Here is a 22,001-nt window from a genome sequence, read left to right as displayed (position 1 = left end):
GCAAAGGTTGCGGAGGTCAGATAGGAGTCGCTTCGTATAAATCCTGACTCATCCAGTCCAGGATCCATAGTCACAACCTTACCAGTCTGGAGAGGAATACGGGGTATGCCTTTGGCTTACTGCAAAAACCTGTGTACGGCTATCATTATCGACTCGATACTACGCGACGCTGAATCATCGATAAATAAAAAGAAAAACCGTCGATAACTTATAAAATTTATTTCGATTTGAGTTCGATCGAGTTTAATAAGATCTTGTATCACCAAAGTAGTCCAATCAAAAACCACCCTAGCATAATTTCCCCTGTTACGCGGCTACGTGGCAATTTGTCCAAAGTAATGGGACAAAAATGGGATAAAACGGGATAAAGCCACCAAATTTATGTGTCAGCTCATCGGCCCATTAACACGTGCCTGCATAAAACATTAAAACGCCTGCACCGGAATTTATGGAACAGAGCTTACTTTTAATAATTATAATTATGATATGCATTTGCATAATTATGATTAGCAATAAAAAAAATATCTTTCGGAATAATTAAATTTGTATTGTGAGCTAACAATTTTCAAGTTGGCTTGATAGGTGGCAATAAACATTTTCGCTTTTCTAATTCAGTTCTCAATTGACCTTATAATTTCACTTAGTACTCTTCCCAGCGTGATAGTCTCATAAGTAATTCTTTTGTTTTAGGGTACTCGAGACTTGAACTTACAGTAAAATATCATCGATTTGGTGATTGAAATTTCATTCGTCTAGTCTTTATCTCCTTTCATTTTCATTTGCACTAAAATTCATTTTCTAAACGCACATTAATTTAAAACAAAATACAAGGATCCTGCAGGCACAAGTTGTTATTATTAACATTTTCAGCATCAAACTAATGTTACAATGATTGTTATCTTAGCAAATAGCTGCTATAAATTTTTGTACACGAAATATACCTCTAATAGAGCATAATGGCCTTAAAACAGCTATATAGGGGAGTATAAAAGCGAAATTGTCGTAGGCAATGGTTAACTCCCGTTGGACCTTCGACGTTAGATACTGAAATAAAAATTTCGTTATAACGTTTTTTATGAACCGTTTCGGTTCTAATTTCCTCCAACAATATTGTTGGTTTACACTTTATTTAAGATTTAAGAATCTGCCAAACTAAATAATGAGGTACAATACAGGTTCAATTGTGTTCCAATTCAAACTATTAACGCGATTGGCATCCCACCAGTTATTGCACTGATTTCAATTAGTAGTAAGTACTTTTATACGACGCTTCTTGGAAAATATTCTGCGTTTTGACCCTTTAAATTTTGTAACGTTTTTTATAGTAGTTTATACTTTATTTGGTTAATCGTATTTAATTATGTACATTCAAATCATTTACGCTTGTCTACATTATTGAACTAAATTGCAAAGCCAAAGGTAATCTAGAGTTGCCTTCAAGTCAGTTTTTTACTTAATTGAGTTATTCATAGTGAAATTGCCAGGTACAAAACGCGATACACGAAAGGTCGTTGAGCGATAAGAGTGCGCACCAAATAACATAGTGTGACTTAATACTAACATTTTTAAATAATTGTCGAGTAAAATGGATGTCGCTTGTGTTTGGTAAACCATTGCTAGTCCACCACTTAAATGAAGTACCTGCCTAAAAATGTGGATAAAGCGAGAGAAGTATGCAGGAATCGTGACAAGTGGAAAGATGTAGTCTCTGCCTACCGTATCGGAAAAGAGCCTTGATTATATATGGATTAAATAGGAAGCCTTACTGTCTGGTTCATAATTTTTTTGATTGTTTATACGAACGCATATAAGGTACTTTAATCTGTAAGTGTCTGTAATTGTTACTCTTTCACGCTAAAACTTAACACAGAAGCTACAATTTTCACGTGGACGAAGCCGCCGGTGGATGGCAGTAGTCTCATAAGGAAGAAATTATTGCTAAATTAATATCAACTAATATTTTTTATCACGCATTTATATTCCACCATTGAAAAGTTAATGCTTATAACCAGTCATTACTGTTTTATGAGGTAAGGCACGCTTGACCCGAAGATTGAGTCATTACGCTATTTGAAAAATTTACGTGAGCAAATTTTGAACGATAAAGGACAAAAATGTTATAATTTCGGACAATAAACTTAAAATTAATATGTAAGAGAAATCACGTTCACCTCTGATTTTTATTATTATTTTTTGTAGTAGAAGATTTAAGGACAAAGAAGTAACGAAAAGTCGACTAGCCTGCAGGAAAACTTGGCCTTTAGTTTCTGCAGTACATCAAAAAATTCTAACGTTTTGTCAGCCAATTAAATGAACAAACAAACTTTATTTTTCGTCATTAAAGATATAATCGAGAATCGACTACGATAAGAATATTTTTTAAACTCAAAAAGTTACGAGCGCTAATGAATGTTCGAAAATTTGTTTAGACAATTTGCATTTTGTCATAGAACACAAACAATTGCCGAAAGCGGACGAGTGCGCCCCTTCGCACGGCAAATCGGATTTGTCTAATTTATTGCTGCTTCGAGGCACCGACACGGTTGCTTAGCTCGAAATGCAGATGTAAAACCTCTGGATGTTTAAACCCGTTTCACGTCATAATAAAAAAATGTAACAGCAATAGATTCTCGCGCGATAAAAATGGCGTCGCGCGTGTAACGCTACGGGTCTGGTAGCGAAATGAAATTGGGCCCTCGAGTAAGTTCGAGACTTTTGATTTTTTTTAGGTTAAATAGGTAGGTGACTGTTCAATTCGCTTTCGCACATCTGGCCTTTTGGGTTTATATTAATTAATTTTTATTAAAAGCAAAAAAGAATAAGACTACTTCATCTCTTTCCCATGAATGTAGTAAATGGCGACTGAGGCTTATAAACCTGATTTTTTTCTTTTAGCCGATGGTCTGGTAATATTTGAGTCACAACTCTGTTATTAAACAGCTGAACGTGGTCTTATCAGTCTTTTTAAAACTGTTGGCTCTGTCTACCCCGCAAGGTAGAAATCTCATTTGTGGTCCTGAAGTATATCTTTTCACATGTTAAATCCCAAGTAAAGTCCATCATAAACAGATTAAAAGATTTGTCAATATTTTTATTTCGTAGCCTGCCTAAAATCAAAGGGTATTTTGGGAACATGTTACGATTGATATTTTTGTAACTTAATCACGAAAAATTATCAGTACTAAAATTCTCTACTAACTTCTTACTAAAAACCTCTGATTACCTATTACAATATTAAATATAAGTTAAATAATAATATTCTGGTTAAAATTATTAATTAACTAATCTTAACCATCCAGCCAACAGCCAGTATAAAGTTAAATATTTTTCTTGTTCACAAATTCACTTCCAGCTTTTTAATATCCGTCGTCGACACCTTCACAATAATAGGATCCCTAGGGAAGGTTTAAATTGTATCCAATGCAGCACTCTGTATTTAAGTCTGCTTCAAAAGGAGCTTAGGAATTTCCATTGAGTATTTTAGGCTTTCTGAAGTAGGGCGTTTGTTAATGCTTCTGCCGAGTTCAGCGAGTTCCAGTGTTCACTTGAATGAAAAGATTGGTTTTGGATAGAAATTGCCTTGAGAAAACCAATTCTGGTCTGCTGTTTCTCTTCCCGGACAGATTTTTAATTTAATAAAGAAAGATAAGGAAAGATTTGAGGCGATGGGCTACTTAGCAACCTCTCTCTATCTCTGAATCTTGATAATATTCATTTTATGAGTCTTGCTACATTAGTTTCTTTCTATCAAGGGATCTTCTACCTCCTGGCTTTAGTCCCGGTTACATCATCGCCTCTCTGGAGAGGGCCCCGGGGTATGCCTTTGACTTTGCCATGGATCCTGGATTGGGGGAGTCAGGTTTTTACATGAAGCGACTCCCATATGAACTCCGCAACCTTTGCAGGTAAACCTAACCCGTATTTGATCAATGGTCACATATCCAGTTGCCTGAATGTGCAGGTTTCCTTATGATGTTTCCTCTAACCGTAAATTTTCTATCAAGGGATAAAGTGTAATATCTATGTGTGCATGTGTGTAAATTGTATTTTTTACCATCAAGCCCAGGAAATCAAATAAGCACGTTTACCTAGGCAATAAATATAAACCAAATTTCTAGGTTTTCCCTGTTAACAGGATCACTTTGGTACAATGTGGATACATTTTTTTTGTTTTACTAATATTTGTCTTAAAAACTGAACTACGATCAAAGACATAGATCGGCTTATTAAACAATTATAAAGGGCTTTTTCTTTTTTTTTCTATTAAATAAATATTAAAGATTTCACTCAATAGAAATTCTAATTCAAAAGCTTTTATAAATATTAAAACAAACAAACCATCATGCCGCAAGAAACCTATTCCTCAGAATACGCCTCCACCAAAGACTTCAACTTTGAACAGACGTGACCTACAATCATCAAAGGTTTTTAACATAATATTTACCATTAATATTTTTTGCTAATTAACTTACTAACCATTATTTCTATAAACAAAGATGTATTATATTTCCTTTTATCGTCTAGACGAATTTATCAAAGAAAATCTCTCTTTAAACAAAGGGCTTTTGTTTAATAAAAAAAGTAAAGTAGGATATATTTCATTTGCCCTTCAACGATGTATCAAGTGAAGACAAGGGTGCAAAAGGGGCAAGCAAATGAAAATACACGTTGAACGATCGTTTTGGCCCTCCAAACCTCATGGAAGAGGAAAATCCAACGAAAAATATACTGTAACAGTTAAATATTGCGAAATATGTAGGCTAAATTTCTTTACGTACATATTTATTGCCGAGCGGAAAATATGTGTACTTTGAATCTAGAAAAGAAAAGTATATTATAAGAAAAATGCCAATGACAGTGGTGGTGTGGCTAGAATAGGACCAACCACATATTTTACCATGGACGTCGTAAAATGCGACTAAGAGAATGGCTGAGATTCTTGTAGGCGATTCGCCAGCAATCTGCCACTATTTGAATCTCTATTCCATCATTTAGCCATAAAACGTATCGTAGCCTTTCAGTCTTTTCAATACTGTTATTGTTGGAAGGTCGCAAGAGATATAGACGTGACTGTATGTATGTATGCCAACAATCTACTTATCAATGGAAATTTAATACCAATTATTAGATTTGATTGTAACTACCATACAATATAAATCCGATAAGTAGTTATGGTAATAATTAAGATAAAATTCTACGAAACTTCAGCCAGTAATATTTAAAAAATATAGCGTTTTAAACTGAAAAGTGAGAACTTAGTTCGTAGCAATTTCGTTACATACATTACTTGCCATAAATATTCAGGCATTGAAAACTTAATATGTAGGTGGCTGACTATTCATTACTTTTATTGGCTCAGTCACGCTTGACCTGCTTGATTGAGCAATTTCCCTAATGTAAACGTCAACTTGGCATAACACGTTGATATACTAATATACAGGGTGACTTTTAATTCAACTGCATAAATTTAACTGTTAAGTGTAGGGGGAAGTCCCGCAGTGCCGAACACCTAAGCTTAGAGGGCATTAAAAAAATACGAATCGATTTCTATTAATTTATTTCACATTATTGGGTACACAACAATCGTAGACATGTAAGTAAATTAACAAAGAATTAACAGAATACAAATTATTAGTGAAAATTATAGCTAATCATGGGCATTAGTTTTTGGTTCATCATTCTGTGGCACCTAGTACCGAACATACCTAAAAATGGTCCTTATGACCTAACACTTCTAGTAAAGGTGGCACCTGTCACAAATATACATGTCAGAGCACTCTGGAATATCAGCGCATGCCTCTTGAGCCCATTCTTTTCACGAGTTGCACTGATTCTTTTACTTTTACTGAGACTTGTGTTTCTCTTGCAACCGACATTAATGGGCTTTCTGGTAAAATATCCACAACAGGCGCTTGTTCCAGTAAATTTTGAGGAATACTAGGGGCATGTCTATCAATCACTTCCTCAAAATCTGCACGTGAAGAACTGGATGTATAGGCTAGATTTTCATAACGTTCTTCCATTGGAATATTCGTAATATCGCTTGGCAAATAATCTATATCGCCAATCGTGGCGGTATTATAAATAATTATAATACCGCCACGATTGGCAACAGCCAATCGTGGCGGTATTATAGGCGGTAAGGCGGTATTATATATATGTATAGCAGTAACAACTGCTATACATATATATAATACCGCCTTTCCCGGAGGGGTAGGCAGAGAAAACATCTTTCCAATTGGCACGGCGCCATTCTTTTGCTTCATCCACATTCCTAACCCTCTTCATGTGAGATCGTCGGTTTAAGATACTATTGTCAAGTTATGCCACATACCTACAAATTTAATGTTGTTTCACAATAAATAAGAGGAAGAAGGTATGCAGGGATCGTGAGAAGTAAAAAGAGGCAGGCTCTGCCTAAGCCTCCTACCACTTACAAAATGTCAAGAAACACAAAAAAGTTGCTAAATGAGAGAAATATCTATAACTAAAAAAATAGTTGCGTTATAAATAACTTGTTCACTTATAACAACCCAAACATCCAAATTTTTACAAGTATTTTTCTTGGCGTTATATTAAAGGCACTATCAGTCGAAACTTAACCATATTTATTGTATAACTCTCCAATTTAAATTCATTTTGATTATAAAAAACAATTGAAATTTTTCCCTCACCGTCCTATTACGTCATGTAAATCTGGCCAGCGTTTTTTGTATTCGAAATCACTCATCCAAAAGCAGGAAATATAAACCGATTTCGTTCCAAAAAGCCTTCAGAGGATAAAAGCATATTAAAAATAGCCTTATTTCCGCACAGTTGCTCGGAACATTCCAGGGCAAAGTCACAATAAGCTTAAAATAAATACTTTAAGTGCTCCCGGTACAAACATTAATTTCCACAAACAAATTAAAAAAGAAATGAACATTAAAAAATCTCAGCCGATGCCGTCGCGTGGCTCAAATAAGATTTTTATAAATAGGTTTGTTTTTGTCCAAAAATATTTTTTATTTAATGTTAATTGTAATCCGCGACTTTGTTTGATGGATTCTAAAATTTCATAATAAGAGGTTCTTATTTTTATCTTAGAAATAAAAATATTTTTTGCTGAAATCTATGAAATCACTTGGATGTCATTTATAGTTTGGATTTAAGAATCCTTGATTGGATTTACGTTCAATTTTAGCATCTTATATACATACATCATATTGATGAATAAACAGATCTCATGTACCATATGTTAAAAAAGGAAACGGTACTAAGTGTAAAATGTCGTAAATATTGTAGACTAGTAAATTGTTAAACTGATGAATTTAATTTAAATGTGCAACAAAGTATAATTATTTATTAATTGCACAAATTAATCATAGCTATCAAACTCATCAAAGCTTTTGTCCAAAGGCCACGTTAAAAAAAGAACACATTAAATGTCACAATATACTTTGCACACCTCTACTCAAGATACTTATCTACCTAAAATATGTATGATTCAAAATACTCTTACACCACAATACCACAAACTTATCCTTGCCTTGCTTTTGAAAACTCAGAGTGGAAAAATACTTCCGTGAAAATTGAGAAATTTCCCAATGGGTTGCATGCACAGAGGTCAGCGACCACGATCGTATCTCAGATGTGACTCGCGAAAGACGTCTGAAGGGCCTCGCCGAAAAACGCAAAGACTTCAAAGCAAAAGCAGCCTTAATGACGCCCGTTCTGTAATACCTGAGGTTTTGTTTCGTCTGAGAACTAGATAATTTTAAAACCAAGGCTTTTTTGGCTCGTTACCGTGGTTTAAGGAGGACGTTTGGAAATGTACTGCTGTTTTGTAACAGATTTCTTTTCCATGTCTTTTACATAATTACATTTAAAATAGTTAAATGATTTATTTAAGAAATGGCAGTAATGTAAGTACATTGTTAAACAAAATATATTATGTAAAACAAACCGTTCATAGCGAAAATAACTTAGAAAAGGATTTGATAAGTCTTCAATCCTTTAAAAAACTGTAGTTTCTTAAAATGTGTTACTTTGGTTCCAAATGTCTATGAAACAATTAGAAACACTTAAGTTATGAATCAATATTATTCTAAATAAAAATTCTATTTAGTACAATTTCAAGATAAATATGATGAAGATTCCGCTGTGTAGCTTTTTTTCTATCTAAAACAACAGGCAACGTTTGGATCCACATTACAAAATAAACATGCCATCGGAAGAAACGTGATCGGATATTCCGTCACAAGCAGACGGAATGGTGTATGGCACGGGAGTAGCGAATCAAAATAGAGATTGTACAGAATTAACACTTCATAGTAAATACAATCTGGTCTGCAGTACTTGGAGTGATGCTTCCTGGCATGACAACTAAGATATTTGTTTTTTTAATTTTCATTTATGAAAAGTATGTTAAAGTACTTTTGAAAAATAAAATCGTAGGTACTCTATGGTTGCTATAATTATGAAGACGCTTTGGACAAATACTGAGGGATAATACTTGTAGGCAGTCATGACAAACTTATTATCACGCCTCTTTCGTGTTTCTCCTTTTTACGATACTTGCTAGGTTTATTACGAAATATGAAAACATGAAAACTGTGGCGAAAGTTTTACGAAATGTCAATGTATTTTCACGAAAGCTCGGCGTATAGAGTCTTCTTGACTTAACTTTTCACCAAAACGTCCCCTTCAAGATCTATCCGTGACAAATACTGATCTTCAAGAACGATTAGACAATACAATTTTCACACGTAACTCAAATTAATCTTGCCTACTGCTTAGCCACTATTAGTATTATATTGTGTTTTTCTATGAGAGGCCACAATTCTTACCTGAGTTTTCCTTCTGCACCGTCGATATTTTGGTAGCGGGCAACAGGAACAAAATACTTCCATTTGTGCGATTGGAACGTAAGTTTGTGCTAAAGGGAATAGTTTAACATCGCGAAATGTGTGTAAATCTATCGAAGTAGTTTTTCATTCCGTGACAGAATTTTGAAGTGGACTTCAGCCCCCGTAGCCCCTGCGCGAAAACTATCGCTGTTTCGCTTTTTATTACGACGTGAAACGGGACAGCGATAGTTTTTCAACAATAGTTAGTATATTGTTAAAAAACTATCGCTGGTCCCAATATTTTGAATGAATACAGATTTTTTGACTTTTTACTTTGATTCTCATAAAGTTATCAGGTTCACTCAAATGGGAAGTAAATTGGGTACGAAACCACATCTGAGTCCAATTTGGCTTTCCTTGTAAACCACAAAAACAAAGGTGGTAAGTACAAAATATTGTATATAAATGAGGTCATTGAACTTTATACAATGTGATATCTAAATTTGAAAATTTATTAAGATATTTCCTGTTATAAAACGAGAGACAACATTATTATGTTCTTTTTCTCTCGTGTTTATAAAAATATTATCTATACTTAAAACACCAATAGAAAAATTCTAAGGTGCATTAATGCATGCAATGCATCTTATTCGGGATAGGTACTGTTTAAACATAGCCCTTGTTAAGAAAACTGCATTATTTAAATACCAATGGAAACCACTGGAATATGAAATACTCGTCTACCCGACAAAGTTAAAGACAACCACTATAATAGCATTGTTAGAACTAAGGCCGTATCTTAATGGGACGCTACCATAACATACACAATTTTTTTTTATCAATCTATCAATTAATATACATAAAATACTCACAGACGATGTAAAGTTTCTTAGCAAACGAAGGATAGCACTAGAAGAGAATATTCCAAAACTTTAATTCGAACCAAAAATAAAGAACTTAATGTAGTCACGCGGCTGCAGGCATAATCAAGTTTATTTAGTCACCTTCATGACCAAATCTAAGTGCGAATTTAAGTTTAAATATCAAAGTTAAAACTCATACATATAATTATGTCTTAATCCTTTAATGGGATATACAGAGCATCCTTAAAAAGACTGAAAGGCCACGCTCAGCTCAATGGCTTAGGGAAAGTTGAATTTTAATGCAATATGATCCGTAATGTTAACCGTAATTATTATTTTACAATCGAAAGTTATCAATTCAATAATCCAAGAAATAATAATTTTAATATACCATATAATTTCAACATAATTTTTTTAATACGTTTGCTTATATATAGGTAACGTTAACTACGTTAAATATAACACAAATATAAAAAAAAATTTACTGACGAAACGAGTGCTATTTAGGCATCCCAGTGCAATATAACCCCCAACGCCAAGGAACGTCTTTGACCCAGGCGGGGTCTCACAATGCTTGCCCTATTAAAATTCTTTGGCTAACTCCTCAAACTTTATCTCAAATAACCGACCATCTAAACTCAAAAATAGGGGAGGCTCACCTACGTAATTACGAAGCTACCGCCGGATAAACGGATTTTCTAAATTTTTCCCCTTACAAGTTTTGTAATTATATATTTTTTTTCAAAGTTGTTAACATGAACTTTATTTTTTCTTTTGACTTACAGTAAACAGGAAAAGGATATTTTACGAGGTTATAAAATGAAATTACTTTTGGAGAAGCCGTTGAACAAGTCGAGTCAGTTTTTCTTTTTCGATTATCTTTCAGAATATTATTATTTGTAAAAACATTTTTTTTTGCAAATTATATTCTATGTCACCGTATTTTTGATTTTCCTTTGAGGCATTGCCTCCCTAAGAGATTTACATTACGGTTGTACTTATCACTTATTCATGTGATTAAATGATCATTCAAATGAAAAATATCAATCCATTAGTTTCCGATACAATATCACGAATTATATACCGAATTATCTTTAAGTCTAGCTTAATTTGTAATTTATCTGTCATATTAATAAAATATAACAGCAACATATATCTCTATTTTCTAGATGTTTCCATCATCTTAACAGTATGAAAAGATAAAGAAATGGAAAGATCAATTTGTATTCATAAATATAGTGCGTAGGAGAAATTCAGTATATTAGGGGTGGCACCCTCAGGTAATCGACTGACAAATGTCTAAGATATTTTACCAACTTCATTTCGCAGATACTACGTACCCACCACACCCCTTCCGCCCCTACTAGGTATTTTTGTATGGAAATTTTGTTGAATTCCTGTTAGCGCTACAGTTTTCATCTTATTCAATAAACATTGAAGAAGGAAAGGTGATTACTAAATATATCAAAGAAACGAGGGTACTTTTGGAGGAGGTTGGAGATTGTTATTATTATTTTACAATTGAAAGGTTTTTATTAAAATTAAATATAATGCAAATAATGTTTTAAAAAATAATAAACAGAAGCAATGAAGATTTACGGCAAGTATAATTGATAATTAAAATTTAAACATATATACATACATATGGTCACGTCTATATCCCTTGCGGGGAAGACAGAGCCAACAGTCTTGAAAAGACTGAATGGCCACGTTCAGCTATTTGGCGTAATGTTAGACTTGAGATTCAAATAGTGACAGGTTGCTAGCCCATCGCCTAAAAAAGAATTCCAAGTTTGTTAGCCTATCACTTAGTGCCTTTTACGACATCCACGGGAACGCGATGGAGTGGTCCTATTCTTTTTTGTATTGGTGTCGGGAACCACACGGCACCAATACAAAAAAGAATAGGCACGGTAAATTTAAATTACGGATTATTAGTCCGAATAAGTTTTGGGTAATCAGCACGAGGAAGATGAAGAACAGGATCGAAATAAGAAACACAAGGGGAACAAACTCGCACCCGGTTGTTTTACATTTTTACTTTATTTCGGTAATGAGCACAGGTATACCTCCGGGAAATGAGGCGCGAATATATTTCTGATGTTGAATTTATTTCCCGAATGTTTCGGAGTCTGTGTGTGTTGCCAGTTTTATTGCTGTGGGATTTCATATTTTTAATATTGTTTCGTATATAAATTGTTTATAAAATAAATTTTAATAAGTGAAAACAGAGAGTGCAGTGAGTACGTAAGTTTATTTCTTGTAGGTTTTATTTTAGATACGATAATAAATGACAGCTAAAGATAGGAGAATTATTAGTAGCTCTCTTGAATTTACCTAAGTACCTTGAAAAAATAGGGCACGTTTTAGTGAAAAGGTAAAAGTACTCAAACGACGAAATGATATTGATAAATGTGGATAGCTAATGTGATCTGTAGATATAGTCTCTACCTACCCCTTCAAGGGAGTAGCGTATATCCGCATGGCGTTGTTAAAAATAAATTACATGAATAAATTGCAATGCACAGAAACGTGCGTAAAAAAAGTAATTATTATCCAAAACGAATAATAAGAAAAAAAAACAAAAGCCCATTTTCCACTCCGCCAAAAGTGACCATCAAATAACTCCAGTTCATCAAGAACCCCTATGTATCCCTGCTCCAAACCTGACGAGAATTTTTAACAAAACCATTCCCACCCTTACAAAAAGGTGCGAAATTAGGAGAAGAATTAGCCCCCTACGATCGTGTTCTGAATCCGCGATGCAGGGTGCAAGACAAAGCCACCCTTTGCAGAAATAATTCATTCCCTATTGATTTATATTCAGCAATGGTATTTCTTCATTCAGCCGGGTAATCTTTCGGTTATTTTGAATCTTGTATCTAAGAGGTAAGGTTGAAGTTATTTTTCGTTTTAATAAAAGGAATGTTCAATTTTCTGTTGATTAGAATGTAATGGAAGGGGAATTATGGAGTTATTTAAAGCGAAATTTTAGTTACTTTAATTTGCATTTCTTGTTTTGTATCTAAACTAATGTAAGGTTGTGTGTACACGGTTGCACCTTTTCGATAAAAGCATTTCTTGATTTTCCTTTAAATTTAAATCCAAAATTTTCCCTTATCCCCAAATTTAAGCTTTACTCATACACATTCTTCCTCCTTGCTTTAGTCCTGGTTACATCCTCACCACTGTAGAGAAGAGCCCGGTGTTTACCTTTGACCATGGATCCTGGCTTCGTTGAGTCAGATTTTTACACAAAGCGACTCCTATCTGACATCCGTAACCTTTGCAGGTAAACCTAACCCGCTTTGGATCGATAATGTTTACACATACATACAGTTGCCTGAATGTGCAGGTTTCTTCACGATGTTCCCCTCACCGTAAGAGCATCACTTAGTATTTAAACTAATGTACATAAATTCGAAAGGTGGATTTGCCCCGATGTATTGCTCTGAAGGGTGCAACCATGCACTACATGTAGTTATAAGTTAAAGACTCTATAACCCAGACTCCATTCAAGTAAGTAGATAATAATCATATTATTTCACATATGAAAATAACAGAACAGTCTGAACTACAACGCCAATATTAATATAACCACAAGAATAAAAATATTTGAGCTTGTTTCCTTCAGCATGCAGAATCCCTAATAAGAGGGGCTTATGGCGTATAACATCTGAGGCTCAGTGCAAACACTCGGAGGACGAGAGAAACATGTTTTTGTTTCCAGATTGGGGAAAAAGTAAAGACGCCATTCTATTGGTCTTTTACGACGATCTTCATTTTTTGTATCAAATATCTACATCATTAATTTTATTATTTAGTACATTATATATAAACATTTAATCACGTCTTTTTTTACAAGGTAGTTCGAGATGGTTAAGAAATGGTCAAGATGTTTGGTACAGATAATGATAAAAAAAATTACGGGCATTAACCCGTCTTGCAGTACTTTAACAAAAGCGACCATTTTGGTGACTGCGGTGCGTGAGACGTGGCCAAGTCTACGTTCATCTTTAGGTTAAACAGCGGTTGAGACGAAACTGGGCTCATTTTGTTCGATTGTTTGATGTTTATTTTTATTAAGGGTCTAGTCTATATTTGTCTCAAAAGTATTTCATTACGTTTAACAAAAAAATTGGCTTGCAAACTTGGGATTCTTTTTCAGGCGATGGGCTAGCAACCTGTCACTATTTGAATCTCAATTCTATCATTAAGCCAAATAGCTGAACGTGGCCATTCAGTCTTTTCAAGACTGTTGGCTCTGTCTACCCCGCAAGGGATATAGACGTGACCATATGTATGTATGTATGTATGTAGTTCGAGATGAGATTGGCTTAATAATTTCTTTGTATATTCTGTCGCTACACTACTGACAGAGTGCACCTTTGCATCTTAATCTGGTCTAGTTAAATTGTTTAATCTGAACCAGTGAAATGCTTAAAAGTGTTTGTTACAATTCACCTTTTATGCTCTTTTTCATAGGTGTGCGAAGCAAGCATTTTCTTAAGCCTTCAATTGTGCTCTTCGCCCCTTCCACGAGGCTTTCCAAAAATAATGCTAAAAATTATATTTTTATATTCAACATAATAGCTGACATAAACCTGCCCGCCGTTCCATATTACTTTAAAATTGCGATGCCCAACAGGGTTCATATTGTACCTATTTATAACCAGTAACTGTAATTCAACTGATGTACTTAATGATATGCAATAAAGATTTAGAATTTGAATTTGAATTTCCAAGAGAGATCAACTTTTATAAAACTTATAAAATAATAAAGTGATTAATAAAATACATATTAATTAGTGGTTTAATAATGTAATTTGTCGCTCCGCCTACAATTTTTACTCGGATTCCCGTATTTTTTCTCATACATTTTCATAATATATTCTGTGCTCGGTTGCCTTCCGGCGGTGCAATATGTTGTAATCATCCCTTCGTAGTTATCTGAAGGGCGGTGTCCCAAATGGCTTATTTATTCATAGAAAAATTTCAAAGTTATCATGAATACTGAGCTATGTATGCGCCTCTCAGACCCGGAACATTATAAAAAGATTTTTTTTTAATAATTCTCAAAATGGTAGAAATGTTGGAATTTTACTCGTTTTGGGTAAAAGATGGTTCAGGTTTGACTAAAAAACAAATTCAAATTTTTATTCATTATTATGGGACATTTCAAACATCACAACATTGGTTAACTTCAAATAAATTACTACTTAGATTACTGCCACTTCCAAAGCGTCAGTGCAGAAGAAGCGGAACAAAGTGCACTGCAGCATTTTCTGCAATAATGTCAACTTAGAATAGAACTGTGGACATTGGATCGTGAACAACAATTATATAGATAGATTTGGACTTACAGGTTACAGATATTAATTTTGGTTCGAGGGCACATTGTTCTACATAGCGTTCTATCAGTGTACGTCGCTTCAATAAGCCGTTGATGCTTCGTTGCCGATGTGAAAACCTTTCAAACGAAAAATGTTGTGCGATATAAGACTCTTACAGAAAATTATTATGATTGTTTTGTAATTTGTTATGTTCTTTAATCTGCAAGAGTTAACAAACAAACATTTTAAGATCTCGTACATTTACCGCCGTATTTTCTACATAGGTATATAATAATAAAATATTCAAATTATAAACTAAACTGAATTTTTTTTTTTTCAATGTGAAACCGAAAAGAACTTTTTTCTTCATAAATTGAAAACTTCGCGAGACTACCTGAACTAATTTGCCTCGGCTCAATACTAAAAACCTCAAGTGGAATCGCTATGAAAAACATTCATAAGAAAGGCTAAAGGATCTTTAACGGAGGCAGAGGTACAGTTGGTCTGCGAAAGAAGCCGTGAAAAAATAAGCATCTTTTTAATCCAACTTACATAAAAATTTCGAATTTTTTTTACGTTTAATTATTGTGTAAGACTTTGGTGTAAAATAAATTATAAATATTTTTACACCAAAATTAAACAATTTATAATTTATTTTAATTTTAAATTAAATCTAAAAAAAAAACATAATACAAATTAAAATAAATTCAAACACACCCAATGCCTTTTTTCCTTTATTCGAAATGAATGATATTAATCCTCATTGGAAAGGAGCCTTTTGTGTACCTTCTTATGACCACGATGTTGGATTGAGTAAATCAAGTTCTTACACGAAACGACTCCTGTCTGACTTGTGCAACCTTTGCACCGGAACTTGCCTCAATGAAGCAAATTAAGAAGCGACACAAATTAAGACAATTGATACAGCTGAGTGTACTAAAACCCGGTAAGTTTCAAGTAACTAGTACAAAGGCAAAGAGCTAGTTAGCCCTGCCCGGAACTTTTATTAAGGTGAGCGTAAGAAAAATAAGACATAACTTTTCTTCATTTAAACTTTATATCTCGCTGTATTTGAGAGAAAAATGCTGTTCGATCCTAGACTTTCCTCTGAAGTTTTTAACATTTATTGCTGAACGTAAAGCGAAATGAACGCACCTGTATTCTGAACTTAAAAGATTATTTCTCATTTAAATCTTTAGTAAAGAGCAGCTCTCTTAAATATTTTACGGATGAGTTTTGCTAAACTTTAACAATAAGAGCTGCGCATACTCTTAAAAATAAATCGATACATGTCAAAATTCCCCGAAATTTACTGATAGGTATTATAAAATGTCTTCTCAAATTAAATTGTTTTCGTGTTGAAGGAGGAGTCAAAGACCATTATTGATTCCTGCAGTAAAATAAAAAGTATACTCAACATCAAAATTCCCGTTATTTTCCCGTCCGCCCGTTTTACAACACAATCAGTCATAACTGGTAGCCATATATTCGGGAAAAATCGGGGATATTTTACGTTCGGTCAGGTGTCGCGCTCCTCAGGGAAATCTAACTTACCCCGAGGCGCAGACACCAATCGATTCTATTCAAATTTATGACAGAGAGAAACGGTTTGTATTATAACTAAATAGAGATGATAATACATACATTGTTATGAATTGAAAAAAAACAAAGTGATGCATGACTATCCGCTTTATTTCTGCATCGTTAGAATCAGATCGGCAGAGACCTTTCTTCTTAGAACAATGCTCTATCTGACATGGTATGTATATTACCTCCCTTTGTGCTGTTTAATCATTAGACAGTTATATTTTTCTTTATCATTATCAGTCGTCAGCCTTTTATGGTGACGTGAAAAACATTGGATTTGTTATCATCATACATTAAAGAAAGGAAAACAGAATCTTAAGGTCATTTATAAGAAATACGTCACGTTGGGGATCGTGTGTTGGACGGAAGGATGGACAGATAGACAGACAGACCCGTCAAACTTATAGCAATATTTTTTTCCGTCGGGGGTTAAAAAATAATTTACATCAATAAAAAATACAATACATAACCAGATCTGGGTCAATCAGCAACTTAACAATTTTAGTTAGAACTACAATAATTTTCCTCAATATAGTTAGTTTTTTTATATGAAAAAAAAATGGTGTTATCATCTCTTTATATTCTCTTAACATTTGGAACCCTATCAATAGCTGTCTGTGACTGGCATCGGGTCGACTCTTCGCGAAATTTGCGCGTTATTTTATTGCCTCCTGGCAAGATTAAACTTGCCTACTTTTTAAATCCACTAGATATTATAAAGGTATCTGATTTAAAACGTACCTATTTCAAACTTCACAAGTTTGACTTCTCCGAAGGCACACATAACACTTTGAAGTACGAACTTCAAAGTGTTATGTGTGCCTTCGGAGTCTACCTTCTTAGACACGAGTCTAATATAACTAACATAAGCTAAAATTGTGATCAAAATGTACAATAAACAACAACGTAGTTACATACATATAATCACGTCCTTGTCTCTTACGGAATAGACATAGCCAACACTTTCGAATAGACTAAAAAGCCACGGAGAAATCTCCACTCCATCAGTTAGCCATACAGCTGAACATAGCCTTTCAGTGTTTTAAAGTTTCAGTTTTTGGAAGGCAAGAAGTTTGTAAGGGAAAGACGTCCTATGTACACCTACCTAAGTAAGCCAAATAAAATCTTTACTCTTTTTAGCATTAGTATGGTAAAAATTGTGCTTATTTAAAGTCGTTAATTCTGCATTCAGAGCTATAAAAATACGCGAATTCATCACAAATGGAGAGATGAGATGACAGCTGAGAAAGTGATCCTCGTTTTGATGTTCGCAGTTTTTATTTTACTTTTTATTGGCATCGTAAATGAAATGCTGCTGATTCAAAGGGGTTATTTTTTTCAAATAAAGTTTATCAGATTAAATGTAACTCAGATTTTTATTCTTGTGGGAATTCCTTGAAATCAGTGCTAAGTAGAGTTTTACACTATATAATCAATTCCATATTCCTTTCGGAGTAGACAGAGCCAACATTTTTGATAAAGCCGAAAGGTTGAGCTTTTTTTGCTAGTGATAGAATTGAAATTTAATAAGTGACAGGCCACTGACAAGGAGAATTCCAAGTTTATTGGTTTTTCCCTTAGTCACCTTTTCATCTATGGGAAAGATGGTCCTATCCTAAAGTACTGGGAATTACATGGCATTTTATACGATTTTTTTGCAATTTGTCTCTCTTACAGTTCAGGCACCATTCTTTCTTATTCCGGTATTCGGCATCTTACGTTTAAAATCCCGATAGAGTCACGAACCAACAACTTAAACTTCTCTGAGTAACATACTAGTTTAAATGAGATGTTCTTTCATTTAGGAAAACATGGTAAGGATCCCTGCTTTATTATGAAAAACTGGTAAATGTCCCTCTGGATCACAGTGGAACTCTTACAGAGGACATAACCATAAAAAATTGCAAAAGGATTATGACGATAAGAGAAATATTAATGTAAAAGTAATTACTAATATCATTCAGAAACGCACATGACTTTGTTTTTCACGGGCTAGGCAGAGTCAACAGTCTTAAAGACAATAAATAAGCGTGAATCTGTGTATGTATGTTAAATAGAAGTGGCAAGTGGAAAAGGTAGTCTCTGCCTAACCCTCCGGGAAAGAGACGTGATTTTTATGTATGTATGTTAAATAGAATATTACATCTTTACAATAATCTTTATTGTTATTGAATTTTTGAAACAAACAACTGACGTAGTTATTTGTTTGGTGTCCTCGTTCCAAAATTGTATTGTATGAAAAGGGATTTTATCAAAAGCAGTTCGTTCACCCAAATTCGGTTAGCGTTTTGTCGTTTTCCCTGTAAACACAATCGTCTATTCTTAATGGAAATTAAACAAAAGCTAGGTTAATCGACTTTTTCGTTATTCAAAAATAGGTGAAGTATAATGTTGTGAACGATATTTCATTTATTCAGTCACTTTATTTTTTTCAATTTTGGTTCATTCACCCGTGTAAATTCTTTGTTTATTTTATTCCAAAAACAATTTAATATGTGCTCGTTTACATTTTTTTAACTATTATAAATAATAAAACTTTTGAAAGTGTCGTAAATAGTAATCTAGAAGATATGCAATTGATACAATATACCATTTTTCCGGCAAAGTATGTAGTACTATCCATCTTCACGTGAATGTGAGTGTAAAAGATTTTCACTTCCTTTTTTCCTGCACTAAGTTTCCCAACCTTTGACTCCATTTTTTAAAGTTTTGATCGAGATGCGCCGTGAAATTGGCGTTTGAACCGAGAAATCTTTTTAACTTAATGTTGAAGAACGTTTTTTTTAAGAATGGAGTAAAGCTCTTATATTTAACTTTTGAAAACTTTACGTCAATTTTTTTTATTTTTTTTATATAGGCTACATTAAAATGCAATGTCTGCTAATTAACCTTTAATCAAACATTGGGAAATAAGTCGAATTTATCAAACGAATTAGACTACAAAATCACAAGTTGAAGTACTTACTTGTTGCTCCACGTGTTTTCATAGTTAATACAAAGCCTAAAGTTACTTTATTACTTCAGGCAATAGAAACTTGAGGTGAGCCTTCAAACTGCAATATCTTGGGGACATTGTGACCTGGTAGTTTCAGACAACTACAAGTAATTATACAGCACTTAATTAAATTCTATGTACTTATACTAAGACTACTAAAACCTCGTTTACACAGTACGACTAGGTATGTCTTACTCAATAATTTTATTGATAAACCGTCCAAATTTTCTTTTTTATTCTCAAAATTTTTTAAATTGATACATTATGTATACTTGCGCCCTTCAATTTGTTTGAACCCTGATTTGTTGGTAAGTAAGTAAGTCAAGTCCTTTATGTGACGAAATCACTAGTCCGCTGTAAGGTGATATAAGTCAGAAAAATAAAACAGTTAAGCAAAAATGGCAATTCCTCTACGATGCTTCTAAAGATACAAATAAATAAATTTAGAACAAATCAAAAAACAAAGAGATTGAATTGACCACAAAGTAAGTTTCGGATCAAATAGTTTTGTTTCAATTTTAACATGCTTTACTATTAGTCATCACGCTTATCTAGCTTATTAAAAGCATTAATTTAAGCTTCCCATATCGGGGCGTTCACACAAACAAACTTATATTAAAAATCTTACTATCTGGTCGTCATATTTTGACCAACCTTCTGTAAGCCGTTCCAAAGTCCAGGTCGCAGCAACTCCACAATAAACTCGAAGTAACCAACTTTTATAATTCCTTTGAAGCGGTCTCTTTGAGAGAAAAATAATGAATTTTACGCACACCTGACCAAACGCGGCGGTGGAAAGTTTTTAAAAGGAAAGTGTTTTTGAAAATATCTTTAAAGATGAAAAGTTTTCTACAGTGATATACACAACAGGATATTAACCTTAGTTCCTTTTACGAAAATTTCTGCAACAATTATACGGAGGGGTAGGCAGAGACTACAACAACCCACATGCATACTGCATACTTATTTCACATCATCAACTACTACTTGGTACTCTTAAGCTGATCTTTTGCCAGGAAGACTTCGATGTCATCAAGGTACATTCGTCTAGGCCATTCCTATTTTCACTAGAAAGATAATCAACTTGTCCCAACTAGGGAAAGTCAGATAGTATCTAGGGGTATGTACACTTTTTACCTACGCATCAAAACCACACAGTGCTAATGCCAGTCGCAGTTTTCCCTCACTCATGATGTTATCTCAAACCGTAACAGCATCGGTCAATAGTCAAATTAAGTAAATGTACTTTGTTAAAGAAATTAATACATGACCATTGACCACGGTAGCCATCATGCTTTTTTTAAATAAACTTTTCCACCACAGACTTTTCTATTAATTGTCAAATGATTTAACATAAACCAAATCATAAATGAAAAAATAAATAAAAACAATACATCTACCAAATAAATAATTTATATAAAGTGTAATAAAGACTGTCAGAAAAAATCAGTTTAAATGAGAACTTAGATAAAACTAGTAGGTAAGCAATAACGATCCTACGTGACCAGCCAATCCAAAAGTTTTGGATAACATTTGCTAGCCGAAAATGAAATGGTCAAAGTTAATGCTAGACCAACATAATGATTCCACTGAAACTAGCTTACCTTGCTTTGTTAAACAGAGGGCCGAAGATAATAAAATACCTACATATATTTCACGACAGACATAGTGTTAGGTACGTTAATAACATCATCATAAACCATTGGGTTTTAGCCAATAAATAATGAAAAAAGCATAGTTGATCATAGAGAAAGAGAGCTTGGAAGCCTATTTCGCTGTCCCGGATACAATATTTGATATATCCTTTAGTCACTTTTACGTTTTGTATAAAATAGGTAATATCATTAAACAGCGCTAGCGTTAATACTACAGGAATTCATATCAAATTCAAAACATTATCTCACAAACGCATAAATACCTCTAAACCGCTTACAGTCCCCTACCATCAGAAACCCTCGCAAAAATATTCATACGCGTACAAAAAATCTACAATCAGTACAAACGCTCCCGCGGGCATATTGCGGCTTTTCCACGGGTTTTCATTAAACAGCGGGTATGTCCAAAAAATGTTAGCCCCAGGTCACGTATAAGGAATGTTGTCCCACAGAAATTAGTTCATAAAATAAATTCCAACTCACGACAGCCTGGGCGGAGCTGATTATTTTTTATGTTCCCCGACGTTTTATCTTTAAATCTTTTTTGTTATATTAGTCCCATGATTTTGTATTATTTATAGCTTAAAAATAAATTGTGCGTTTACACAATACGTTTGTGTTTTGAGGATCTACTGATCTGGTAAAAGTCTTACTTAATTCCTATCTTTTTTTCACTTTGTTAAAGCATGGCAATTTTAATTTATTTAAGATGATTTCAATTATAAAATAAGTGATCAAAA

The sequence above is a fragment of the Amyelois transitella genome, chromosome 15 (assembly GCF_032362555.1).
Source record: "Amyelois transitella isolate CPQ chromosome 15, ilAmyTran1.1, whole genome shotgun sequence".
Lineage (NCBI taxonomy): Eukaryota > Metazoa > Arthropoda > Insecta > Lepidoptera > Pyralidae > Amyelois > Amyelois transitella.
This window is presented reverse-complemented; position numbering follows the sequence as displayed.